This window comes from Podarcis pityusensis, assembly GCF_964106645.2.
Source record: "Podarcis pityusensis genome assembly, chromosome: 3".
Taxonomy (NCBI): domain Eukaryota; kingdom Metazoa; phylum Chordata; class Lepidosauria; order Squamata; family Lacertidae; genus Podarcis; species Podarcis pityusensis.
The window spans coordinates 91,169,355-91,181,672 of record NC_138026.1 but is presented as its reverse complement, the minus strand read 5'-3'; positions in this window follow the sequence as shown (position 1 = coordinate 91,181,672).

Here is a 12,318-nt window from a genome sequence, read left to right as displayed (position 1 = left end):
AAAGAGTACAAATAGGATCACACACAACTCCTATCCATTTCAAAAGGGTTTGTGAAAAGACCACCCCCCCTCCCCCCGGCTGGGCTGGGCTTGACTAGGGCTTGTAGTCAGTGCCGGATTTACGTATAAGCCAAACAAGCTATAGCTTAGGGTCCTACTGGATGTACATTTCCAAAATATAAGATAAAAAACAAATAAAATAAAACATGTGCAAATGGCTTTAGATACCTATTAGGGCCATAAATTACCATATAGCATATATTCAAAGCAAAAACAGCAACAATTTGTTGTTGACAAAGGACAGCTGGACCCAAAGGGCCCCATTGCCTTCAGTAGCTTAGGGCCTCATCAAACCTAAATCTGGCCCTGGTTGTAGTTGCTGTGTTTAGACACTTGATGAGTCCCAGGCAGTTTTGGAAGGGGGATTGTGGCGCCCTCTCTTACTATGTGCAGAACCACCAAGCAGGGCTAAGCATAGCGCCAGTGGATTCTGCCGCAATTTTTAGACCACATTCACAACCCATATCTTTTATTATGCTCATCTTCATGGCTATGCCATGATGCAGATGGAAAAACATGTTGAAAAAAGTGCCCCTACTAAATTCTCGTCTACACATGTTGCTGAATGAGATGATAAAATCCTGAGGAACTGGATCAACTCCCATGCTGCTTGACACTATTTTTTCCCCTTGTTGTAAGTTGCCTCGAGCATGGTATGAATTGTGAAAAGGTGGCATACAAACAAAATTATGTACGTGCGTATGTACTGTATAAAGGTAAGTATCTTTGTCTTGGGAGAACTGCGATGGACAAACCTTTTAGAAAGTCAATAAAATCTCACAATGCTGCCAAGATCTTTTCATCAGATGCAAGGGGCAGGAGTGTGGAAGCAGGAAGAAGTTTAAAGGTAAATGTCCAAAGTCCATTAATACAGATTTGATATTAAAAGGCCAGTACCAAAGTTAATTGTTAAAATTCAAGGAAAGCGGTTGAACTTTGTGTCTGATACTAAAATGAAATGGGTCGAGTTACTTGAGCATAAAGCTTAATGGAACTTGGTAGGACTATCAGCTATCACGCAAAATTAAGAACTTAGGTCAGAGACATGTGGTTATTAATCTGATTCAGTCTTGTTTTGATCACTGCCAATTTATTCAACAGGAAAAATAAATAAATAAATAAATAAATAAATAAATAAATAAGTATCATATCTGAAAAACAGAAGAGTTTATGTCTTAGTTCTTCTGCAAAGAGCAGTGCAAAATTTGTAACCACAGAGAATTTCCATAACTATAATAAATTTTATTAACACAAAAGGGGCTTGATTCACAGTAAGGCTCTGTGGCTAACAGGACATTGGATATGGTATCAGATGCTTCCATGCTTTGGCACATACCACTCAGTCTCAAAAACTTGCCAGAAATTGTCCATTCTAAAAATGAATAGGAAGGGTAGATGAGTACACCAAAGTTAAGTTGTGGGTGAACATATCAGACGACACAGCGATTCTTCAGACAGCTCTTGTTTATTCACTGAACTGAACTGAACTGAACTGAAGGGTTCAGCCAGCCTGCTTATATAGAGCTCCACTACAACGCAACAGTAACACCTTTCTGTAACTATCCAATCACTGAACGTCACTTTCAATTCCTTATTTGCCTATGTGGACCTGAGTGAAAACTATCTACAGTATCCCCCTGCTGGCCCAGGGTGAGAACTTCAGTATATAACACAAAGGGCACAGGAAGATTTTGGAGATCTGATTTGAAAATCCAAGCTGTATGTGGACATCCATGCCCCTTGTCCACCCACTGGTGTGGACACAGAGCAGGCAACTTGTTTTCCCCTACTGCAGATATTCCTGGTTAAGAAAAACAATGGACTATTAACATATCCACTCTGCAGGTGTGGATATGTTCCTTATTGCTATTTTCCCTTCATTTTTTTTAATTTTAAGGCTCCTCCTGTCGATTCCCCCCTCCCCTCATGCTTAACCAATTACTTCTTCTTTCTACCACAGCTAATCTGATTTCAGGGCTCCTCCTGCTTGCCCATTGGTTTAATTACAGTCTGCCACACCATACATTCAAAGCACCTGGCTTCCCCTAAAGCATTCTGGGAGCTGTAGTTTACCAGGCACAGAGCTACAATCCTCTGCACCCTTTACAAACTCAACTTCCCAGGATTCTTTGTGGGCAAACACATGCTCTTGAAAAGGATGGGCTGCAAAGAGGGAAGGAAGGAAATGAGTTGCAACTGTTTTAGATGGGTAGAATTTGATTATTATTTTTTAATGTATTAAAGCACACAAAATATTTAACGGCTAGAAGAAAAGGTCCTCTATGCAGATTCCATTACTGTTTCATGCTGAGAATACGTAAGTAACTGTGAGGGGTTGGGGTTCATGCTCACTATGTTGTAGACTGGACATAAAGGCATGTACATGGAAAAGCCCTGTACTATTGTAGGTGCTCTGTTGTAAATTTTGGTTGCACCATAAAATGGAAAAGCAGCAACTAGACATTGCTGAGCCCTCCCAATTAGAAGACTTGAGAGAAACAGTTTACCAGTTTTAACTAGTTCACTAGCTGTAGGCTTTACTTTAAATACAGTGGTACCTCGGGTTAAGTACTTCATTTGTTCCGGAGGTCCGTTCTTAACCTGAAACTGTTCTTAACCTGAAGCACCACTTTAGCTAATGGGGCCTCCTGCTGCCACCGCGCTGCTGGAGCCCGATTTCTGTTCTTATCCTGAAGCAAAGTTCTTAACCCAAGGTAATATTTCTGGGTTAGCGGAGTCTGTAACCTGAAGCATATGTAACCTGAAGCATATGTAACCCGAGGTACCACTGCAATAGAAAGTAGCTTTAGATACTCCTTGTAAGGCTCCAGAAGACCTGAACTGAGAAATCTGGCAGCAGATTTTTCTGCACCAGTAAAATAGTTCTAGGGCAGAGAAAGTGATTGCTCTGCTCTGCTGTGTTGGCCAGAGAGGGGTATTGTAGCTATTTGGCCCAGGTGATAGGGAGAGCTTACTGGGGTCTGGTTAGCTTTATTTAATTGTTGCCTTGTTCTCGGTTTCTCTTAACAACTTGTCATGTGGTGTATTTGCCCCAGAGACCTCTGTGCATTGCATTGTTTACCTTGCCGGGACTTGCGTACTCACCATTCGTCCTTCAAACTGATATCTTGCAGAGCTGATGTTGCAGGGCTGTGACACTCCTGCTCCAATTATGTCCGTATCTATTAAGATGTCTTGGAAACTGCAACTGGTCTAAAAGGTGGGTGCCAGAATAATCCCAACATCAATTACAGTGATTACTTTTTTTCCTTGGTTCAATTAAAAATGCTGGTGCCAACCCTGGAAGCCCTCAACAGCCTTGGTAGGACCAGGTTCCTTCAAGGCTCAGCTTATGAACCTGCCCAAGCCCTAAGACTGACTGCAAAGAGTCTGCTCTTTGGTGTAGTGGTTAAGAGCAGTGGACTTGTAATCTGGGGAACTGGGTTCGCATCTCCGCTCCTCCACATGCAGCTGCTGGGTGACCTTGGGCCAGTCACACTTCTTTGAAGTCTCTCAGCCCCACTCACCTCACAGAGTGTTTGTTGTGGGGGAGGAAGGGAAAGGAGATGGTTAGCCGCTTTGAGACTCCTTCGGGTAGTGATAAAGCGGGATATCAAATCCAAACTCCTCTTCTTCTTCTTCTCTCATTATTGCTGGAGGAAGAACAAGTAATAGTGGTTTTTTAATGGCAATGCTGAAACTTAGAAATGCCCTCCCTGAGTATATCCATTGGTTTTTCTTTCTGTCTTTGTTTAGGTGGCTTTCGAAAATGATCTGTTTAAACAGGCATTTATTGTGCTTAGTGATTTGCTGTCTTAAGTTCCTTTTTGTTTAATCCTACTGCTCATAGTTTTTAATGGTAGGATTTATTTCTTAGGGTAGGATTAAGCAATCAATAAAACTTATCCTTTGCCTATGTATTTATTAAATGAAGAAACACTGTCGATATGTAATCTAAATCTATGATCAAGTGTATGTTTACTATGGATATTTTTCTGGCATTCGAATCTGTTTCGTTGTATTCCAGCATTTGGATATTTTAGGTTTCATCTTCATTCTTATCCCCCCTTCTCCTTTGATCACCATAGTTTACACAGATTCTATGGAATAAAGTGAGATGAGATTTTTCTAAACCATTTTTAGTGGTTGCTGTGTGTGCCTTGATGGCCTTTGGGAAAGCCAGTACAGATCATTTGGAAGATTATTTGTGGTTCTACCTCTGCAAAGATTTTGATGTGGCCAACCAAAATGTTTCCTCTTTTTAGGAAATGATTTTATCCTTCTCAGAACAGTTTTCACGTAAGGGCTCTCAATTAATCTTGGGGAAAATCCCAGGTACTTTAGGCAAAGACCTTTTGTGAGCAGTCTTGACAGTGAAGCCAAGCCAAGGCATTCAGTGCCTGCCTTTTAGGCCACCCAGTTAAAGAGTGTTGTTATGCTGGTGCCTGCAGATGTGTCTTTTCTATCAAAGAAGCTTGTGTCTCCCCCTTATTGGGTACAGGACCCCACAAACTGGAAGGAACTCGAGGGATCATGCAGACTGAACCCCCAACTCAAAACAATGTTTTTTTGTGGGATGGGTTACAGAGATGTTTTCCCTTTCACTTCCTCTCCTTGATGTTCCAAGAATACCTGGGGATGGCAGAAGGCTCTTTCACTTCCCCTTCAGCACACCCCAGGAAATGCAGATTGAGCAAGGCTGATGGGTTAATCCACAACAGCCCCACCAGCAGCAAAGCAACAATCCCATCTTTCGGGGATCAAGCTGTCTCCTAGAAGTAGTTCTGTGTTGTGTCTAAGTGAGGAAAGTACTATTTCCAGGTTCCTCAAAATAGTGCAATGACTTCAAAAGTGAACTTGCATCAACTTTCAGAACCATGTGATTCTCACCACACTAAAAACCTAGACCAGGCATGTCCAAAGTCTGTTTCGGGGGCCTAATCCAGCCTGCTGGTTGGTTTAATCTGGCCCCTGTGGCAGTTTATTTCCTGGGGTAAAATCACAAAAAAGGTAAACAACTTCAATCCTAACAAAAGGTCAACAACTTTGGTCGGCCCTCACAGCCCTTCACTTCATCAAGTCTGGCCCCCTTTGAAAAAATTTGGACACCACTGACCTAGACCTTGGGCCATTATAAAGAGATTTAGTGCTTCTTAATTGATTGGTGATGTGGTAATGTTGTATTGTATTATTTATGCAAATTGATTTTCTCTGGAGTTAAAGATCTGACTGGGACAAACCTTATGTTGAGTTCATATTTTGCACAATTTGTATACGGTGTCTGTTTGATAATGTGTGGTTTGCTATGCCTAATTAAGAATATATTTATTTAATAATAGGAAATTGGTGGCCACCTAAAGCTACAAAGGAGGAAAGTGGGGTCAGGCTTGAAGGAAGTGCAGCAATAAGATTTTGCATCTAGCGATGTGGAGCTTGCCTACCTGTCTTGCTAGGTTCTGAATGCGCATACAATATCTGAAGAGTCAAAATGTAGTGATAGCAAATAGCTTTTGCTGTTTCATTCAGCTCCCTTGGCTCCACCCTTATTCTAATAGGAAGCAGAGCAAGTTCATCTAGAATGAGCTTCTTTGAGAAAGCTGGAATTGCTTGAGAGAAGGAGAGAGCAGGTGAGAACACCCACCCCACTGGCCTAGGAAGGCAAGGGAAAGAATCCACCGACTTGACCTGGATGATACTGTACCTGTCTACACCTACTGGCTTCCACTAAATGCCTTAATGGGAGCAGCTGCACGTATGCCAGGAGAACAGGACTACGTGTATCATCTTTATCTCAAATTCAGCCCCTCCCTTTCCTCCCCCATCCACTTGCTGCCTGTCATTTTCCTGTGGTGTGTACATTCCATTCTCAAGCAAGGCACAGGGATGTCTTGTGTTCCTGCATATGTGTATCCATCTTCATTTTTAAGGGCTCAAGTCCAAGAAGGGTTTCCCCCCGTTCCATCCCTTTCCCTGGGAAAAGCCACTGTTTACATCAATGAGGGACTCAGCTACGTTAGCCATAAAACAGTGTTTTGAATGCATTATAAACTTGTAACGCTAGATGGTGCTGAAGTGCAGAAAAAATTCTTTGCGGTTTTCCATAGCGGTTCCCCCCCCCTTTTGTTATAACTATTTAACTTCTGACAGACTTACATTTGTTCCAATTTAGTGATATACAATCGGTTTTCCTGGGGAAAGGGGCAGGATGGGGGGAGGAAATCTTCTTGGTCCCACGCCTACAAATCACAGTCCCGTGCCTAGAAATTGCAGCACAAACAGAAGTGTGGATGAGCCCTGTCACTCAAAATGCGGCCATTAGTAGTATTAGATGCAAGCTCTTGGGATGGGGTGAAGGACTTTTGGCCCATGGCTCTCAGGCAGCAAGTTATTAGGTAGACAGGCAAATCAGTTTAGTGTAACTGTTTTTGGTCACTACTTTTATTTCAAATCACAGAAAACACGGTGTTAAATGCAGGCCCCATCTGCACAGTACATTTAAAGCAGTATCATAGCATTTTAAACAGCCATGCCTTTCTCTTGAGAGTTGCTAGGAGACCCCTAGTCCCCTACAGAGCTACAATTCTTGGAGAGATTTAACAGTCAATGCCTCTTCCCAGGGAACTCTGGAAACTGTAACGCTGTGAGTGAAGTAGATGCCTCACAACAACTGTCAGTGCCCTTAACAAGCTGGGCTTCCCAGGGGGAAGACACGGCCACTTAAAGCGGTATGATACTGCTTTAAATGTACAGGGCAGATAGGGCCTTAGTAAGAGCTGATGTAGTAATTGGGCTGCTGGCGGATAGTTGGTAAGGAGCCTTTATTATGCTCATGCAGTGAAGTTTTCTCCAGACAGTTCAGTGGGAGACTGCACTGTGCATTCAAAGAGTGTGCACAGCGAACTCTCCTAAGCCACACAGAGCATATCTGAGTCCCTGCAGAACTTTGGACTGATCTAACTCACCTCTTCCTGCACAGCAGCTGCTCCTGTTGTTGTACTGAAACAGGAGTCGCCAGCTCTTGAACTCCTGCCTGCAAAGTTTGTCCCTTAGTACTGAACTATCCACCTTCCCTTTGCCTCCTATGATGCTGCACTCTCCAGAGATCCCACCCCTAATGACTTGTCTCCCTGTCCTTATGCTGTGTTGCTATTTCATGGCAGAGGAACCTCATTTAGAACCAGGAGTTGGCGACATCTTTGCTGGGAGACATATTCCTACTTGGTGAAAAGGGATTACAGAAATGGCCTGTGGGTGGCCTGAAAGGACACCTAAAAGGATTGCAAAATTTGAAAAAGCTTGGTTATGGGGAGTTGGCATCCATTAGTGATTAGGCCTCTTAATCTGGAATTTGACTAATGTGGGTTCTACATCCTGTTTTGCCCATCTCCCCTTGTGATTCTGGGCTACCCAGAATGCAGCCACATGACTGCATGCATTGATGGTTATTAGCCATGCTGCAGCATGTGCTCAGCTCATGTGCTGTGTTTGGGGCCCATCTGTGGGTTTTAAGTAGGACCAGATGCTGTTTGGTAACAGCGGGGGGGGGGGGGGGAGATGTGAATGCCATGATTAAATAAAAATTGAGGCCTGCTTCCGTATTGAAATGGGTGTGCAGCTGCACCTTCAACCATGCTCCAAATGTCATCCTTGCATCCTTGGGACTGCGAGTAAGCAAGGTCATGTCGCCATCCTGCTTTCTCTCTATTGCTTCAGTTTCTTCTTTAGTGTGTTGGTGACTGCATTGTCCTGGTTCAGAGCAATGATGTAATGACAACCACAATAAAGTTTGTTTGAAGCTGAGACAGTATAGTAATGCCACCATATCATGCAGCCTTGTAATTATATCTGCGTTATACAGGTGCGCACTGTTACTGCTTGCTCAACGCAGCAGCTGGTGCTTGTGACTAAGATAGGCATTAAGTATTAACAATGGGCATTGCAAAACTGTTAAGAAATACCGTAATCAATGCTGAGAACACAGAGCGTGATGTGGGAAGAACAGAGGAAAAATGAATATAGTTTAGTAAATACTTAAACATCACTTGCATATCATTTGTGGAGAAAGCCCTGCAGTCACTACTGATCAACTCCACCAGATTGATACCTATTATGGGCATGAGACAAACGTGTGGATGTTAGCAATTTCTGCTTCCGTTTCTGTCTTTGTTGGACTGCTGACACCCCTAGTTACTTCTGAGTAAGCCTGCATTAGATTCTACTGTGAGTACCCGTCCTGAACCTGGTCTTGAGGGTATGCAAAGGTGGAAGGCTGTTCTCTACGCTTGTATGTTTCTTGAAGGCATTTGACTGGTGACTCCTAAGACCCTGGACCCGAGGGACCCTGGATTTAGTAAGACAGGAACCTGGGAATTGCATCACTGTCTGCCTCGCTCAGTATTGTCTACACAGACTTGCAGTGGCCCTCCCAGCCCTTCCTGGAGGAAGTTGGGGATTGAACCTGCCACCTTTGATCTAGCAAGGCTTCTTTCACATTCTTAAGGGTGTGTTTATTGTAACGCTGGCATTTCTTAGATGATCATTATGTATTAAAAAAACTTACTGAGAGGCTGTGTGAATTGCTTTTAATTCTCAGACATTGCTGGGCAGACAGCACCACAGTCACCATCAGAAAAAGAGGACCCAGTTTTGACTGGGTATGCAAGTTTCAGCACTTGGACAGATGCCATGGTTTCAAAAAGCAAGTACTGACTGAGGCAGCTCACATTCAGCAGTGGCACCTGCCTGAGAACCTGCTGGAACGTGCAATCTTCTGCATAGACCTAATGTAAACTAAGCCCCAGAGAGAGGAGCACAGACGATACCATGCAGACAAACCAGAGGGGAAAGTGACTGCATTCCTAACCAGTGCTTGCACCAACTTTTTTTCACTTTACACCCAACCCCCACAAAATATTGCAAGAAATAAAACCAGGGGCAAGGACACAGTTTAGCATAATTTTGTTTCCACCCAGTAAAGAAAGTTTGAAATGTGGCTCTCATTCAAGTTGTGGCCAATGTGCAGACTTGGGAGTCAGCCCTGCTGAACTCTGGGAGTTGTCTGTGAATCAACATGCACAGGATGCGATTGGACATATATTAATAGTCACAGTAGCTTCAGTTGAGATGCTTGCACAATTGCAGTTTGACTTGAAATACAGAAGTACAAGAACAGGATCCCCCCCCCCGCCTCTGTCCATGAATGGTGTCCATCAACTCATCAAGAAGCTCAGTTATGCCAGAGATGGCACAATATTACAGATGTACAAAGCAGAAGCTCAGCAGAATAGGATTCTGGACTAACATTACCTGGGTTTGTAGAGCAGAAGAGAAGCACCCTTGCCACTTGCCAAGTGACCTAGGGCCACTGAGACACAACATTTCCTACATCCTAGGAAGCCAGTGTGGTATAATGGTTAGAGTGTTGGACTCAGACCTGGGAGACCAGGGTTCAATCCCCACTCAGCTATGAAACTCTCTAGGTGGCCTTGGCCAGTCACGGTCTCTTAGCCTAGCCTACCTCACAGCGTTGTTTTAAAAATAAAACAGACAGGGAGAGAACCATGTTTGCCACCACTTTGGAGGAAAGGTAGGCTACAAATGTGACAACTGAAAGTAATAAAGAGGATAAGCCAGAGAAGATCCATAAGCCAGAAAAAAAAATTCAGAGAGCTCTTTCTTCCCTGCTCACTGAAAAAACCAGCAAACAACCCCCCTCATCTGTTCCAAATGCTAGTTGCTCTAGGACTGCAGAAATTAAGGGAGCAAATTTTGATTTCTGCTACCTGTCAGGACATTGAGAGCACATGGGAGGCTGCACACCAGCCTGCCAGGAAGATCATTACAGTAAAGGGGAGACAGCTGGATGTGGTGTGGATTCAATTCAGGTACAACAGAAAGTAATTTGTAGCACAGGAAGGAATTCTTGAGTTCACCCTGCCAGCACAGATGGAGGCAAGTAAGCGTTTGATGGTAGGAAACTGATAACACCCAAACTTCAGAGCACATTTATACAGTTCCTGAGAATCTTATCATAAGAAGATAATTACTCACTGCCTAATTTGTGAGCCTAATTTGTCTTACTGCTTCTAAGCAATCCTTACAGTTTTACAATGTGTAAGGGTTTGCCCATGCTCACTGAATTATTTCCCCTAAACATTCCTAAAAGACACATATATGGAGACATGTATATATCTTCTAGTTAAGGAAAGTTCTATGTTTCCTTCAGCAAGTGAATCCTAACATTAATGCATCAACTGTAGGCTATTCTTCAAAAAATTAATTATAGCTTGATATATACATAACATGTCATCCTAACTTACAATTCTACATCCATTAAAATGCTAATCAACCAAAACCAACACAGATTGTCAGTTAGTACTCCTCTGTCTTCCCATTCTTCAATAGGGGAAAATAAACTTTGGTTATATTGGTAGCATATGACTTAGTCCTATATTGGTGGTATCCAACTTTCTTTTAATATGGTACTGTTGGTATCCAATTGGTCTTTTCCTGTTTGCTATCAAATTTATAATCTCTAATTGTTCCTAGTAGTGATGTATGGAAGTGAGAGCTGGACCATCAAGAAGGCTGATCGCCGAAGAATTGATGCTTTTGAATTATGGTGCTGGAGGAGACTCTTGAGAGTCCCATGGACTGCAAGAAGATCAAACGTATCCATTCTTAAGGAAATCAGCCCTGAGTGCTTACTGGAAGGACAGATTGTGAAGCTGTGGCTCCAATACTTTGGCCACCTCATGAGAAGAGAAGACTCCCTGGAAAAGACCCAGATGTTGGAAAAGATGGAGGACCCAAGGAGAAGGGGACGACAGAGGACGAGATGGTTGGACAGTGTTCTTGAAGCTACGAACATGAGTCTGACCAAACTGCGGGAGGCAGTGGAAGACAGGAGTGCCTGGCGTGCTCTGGTCCATGGGGTCACGAAGAGTCGGACACGACTAAACGACTAAACAACAAATTGTTCCTAGATTTTCCTGACACTTTCCCATTTGCTTGGGTTCCTACTGTTTCGAGCTCATGGCAAAGAATATCTTGGCAATGGTCACATAGAAAATTTGCATCTGGTATTCATTTATAACTCATCGGCCTTGTTTATAATTTAACAGGAATAGTTATGGTTCTGCCACCATCAGGATCTTTAAAACCTCCCAGATCATCTCCTGTACATTTTCCAAAAGCATTGCACTTTATTACAAGCCCACCACACATGTTAAGAGTCTCACTTCAATTCTTGACATGTCTAGCCATTTCCATCTGCTAACTTGTTGACCACCTTTTTCATGGAGTCCAGTGCCACTGGGCTGCCATCTTAGTATAATTCTCTTTATAAGATAATGCAGTTGAGTAGTTTGAACACATTTGAAACAAATGCTCATACTATGCTTGGAATCTTGCTGTTCAGATCCTCATTCCATTTTGCCATTCCTCATTCCATTTTGCCATCTATCTTTAGGTTGTTATCTTGCGTATCTTGCCAATTATTGTATACAGTTTTGATAAATACCTGGACTTGTCAGCCTCTAATAATAATGCTTCAAACATGGTCTGTTTTCTCCAAATATCTTGGCTTCTATCTAAGCTATTCAGGAACTAATTGATTTGTATGTACTTGAATCTGTCAGGTTCGAACCCTAATTTATCTCTTACTTGTCTCACTGACCTTTCCAGTCCTGAAATGTTTCCAACTTATTATCATTCCCAAACTCTAAGTTGCAAGGCTGCCCATCTCCATGAGTATTTCTATCTTGACATCCATGTACCCAGCATATCTTGTTTACACATTCCACAATCCAGATTTATTGACCATTAATTGATGAAGAAAACGTTGCCTTTATTACCTTAAATGATGGATCGAGCATTTCCCAAACATCAGTTAAACCTTTAACCTCAAATATTAGTTTTATGGTCCAAAATTAATGTATGTCTATAAAACTGACCATTCCAGCTTGTGAATTAAGCTGATATCTGTTACCCACGATTTATTCTGAACTTGCTTTGAGTTAGTGTCCTTCCTTCATAATGTCACAGATCCAGGGTACCAGAGTCTGTTAGTGAATGGTAGAAATTACCGTAATAAATGGTAGTATTTAGATAATACAGTGGTACCTTGGGTTACATACGCTTCAGGTTACAGACTCCACTAACCCAGAAATAGTACCTCGGCTTAAGAACTTTGCTTCAGGATGGGAGCAGAAATCTGGCTCCCGGTGGAGTACAGGATCAGGTTTAAGGTGCTGGTTT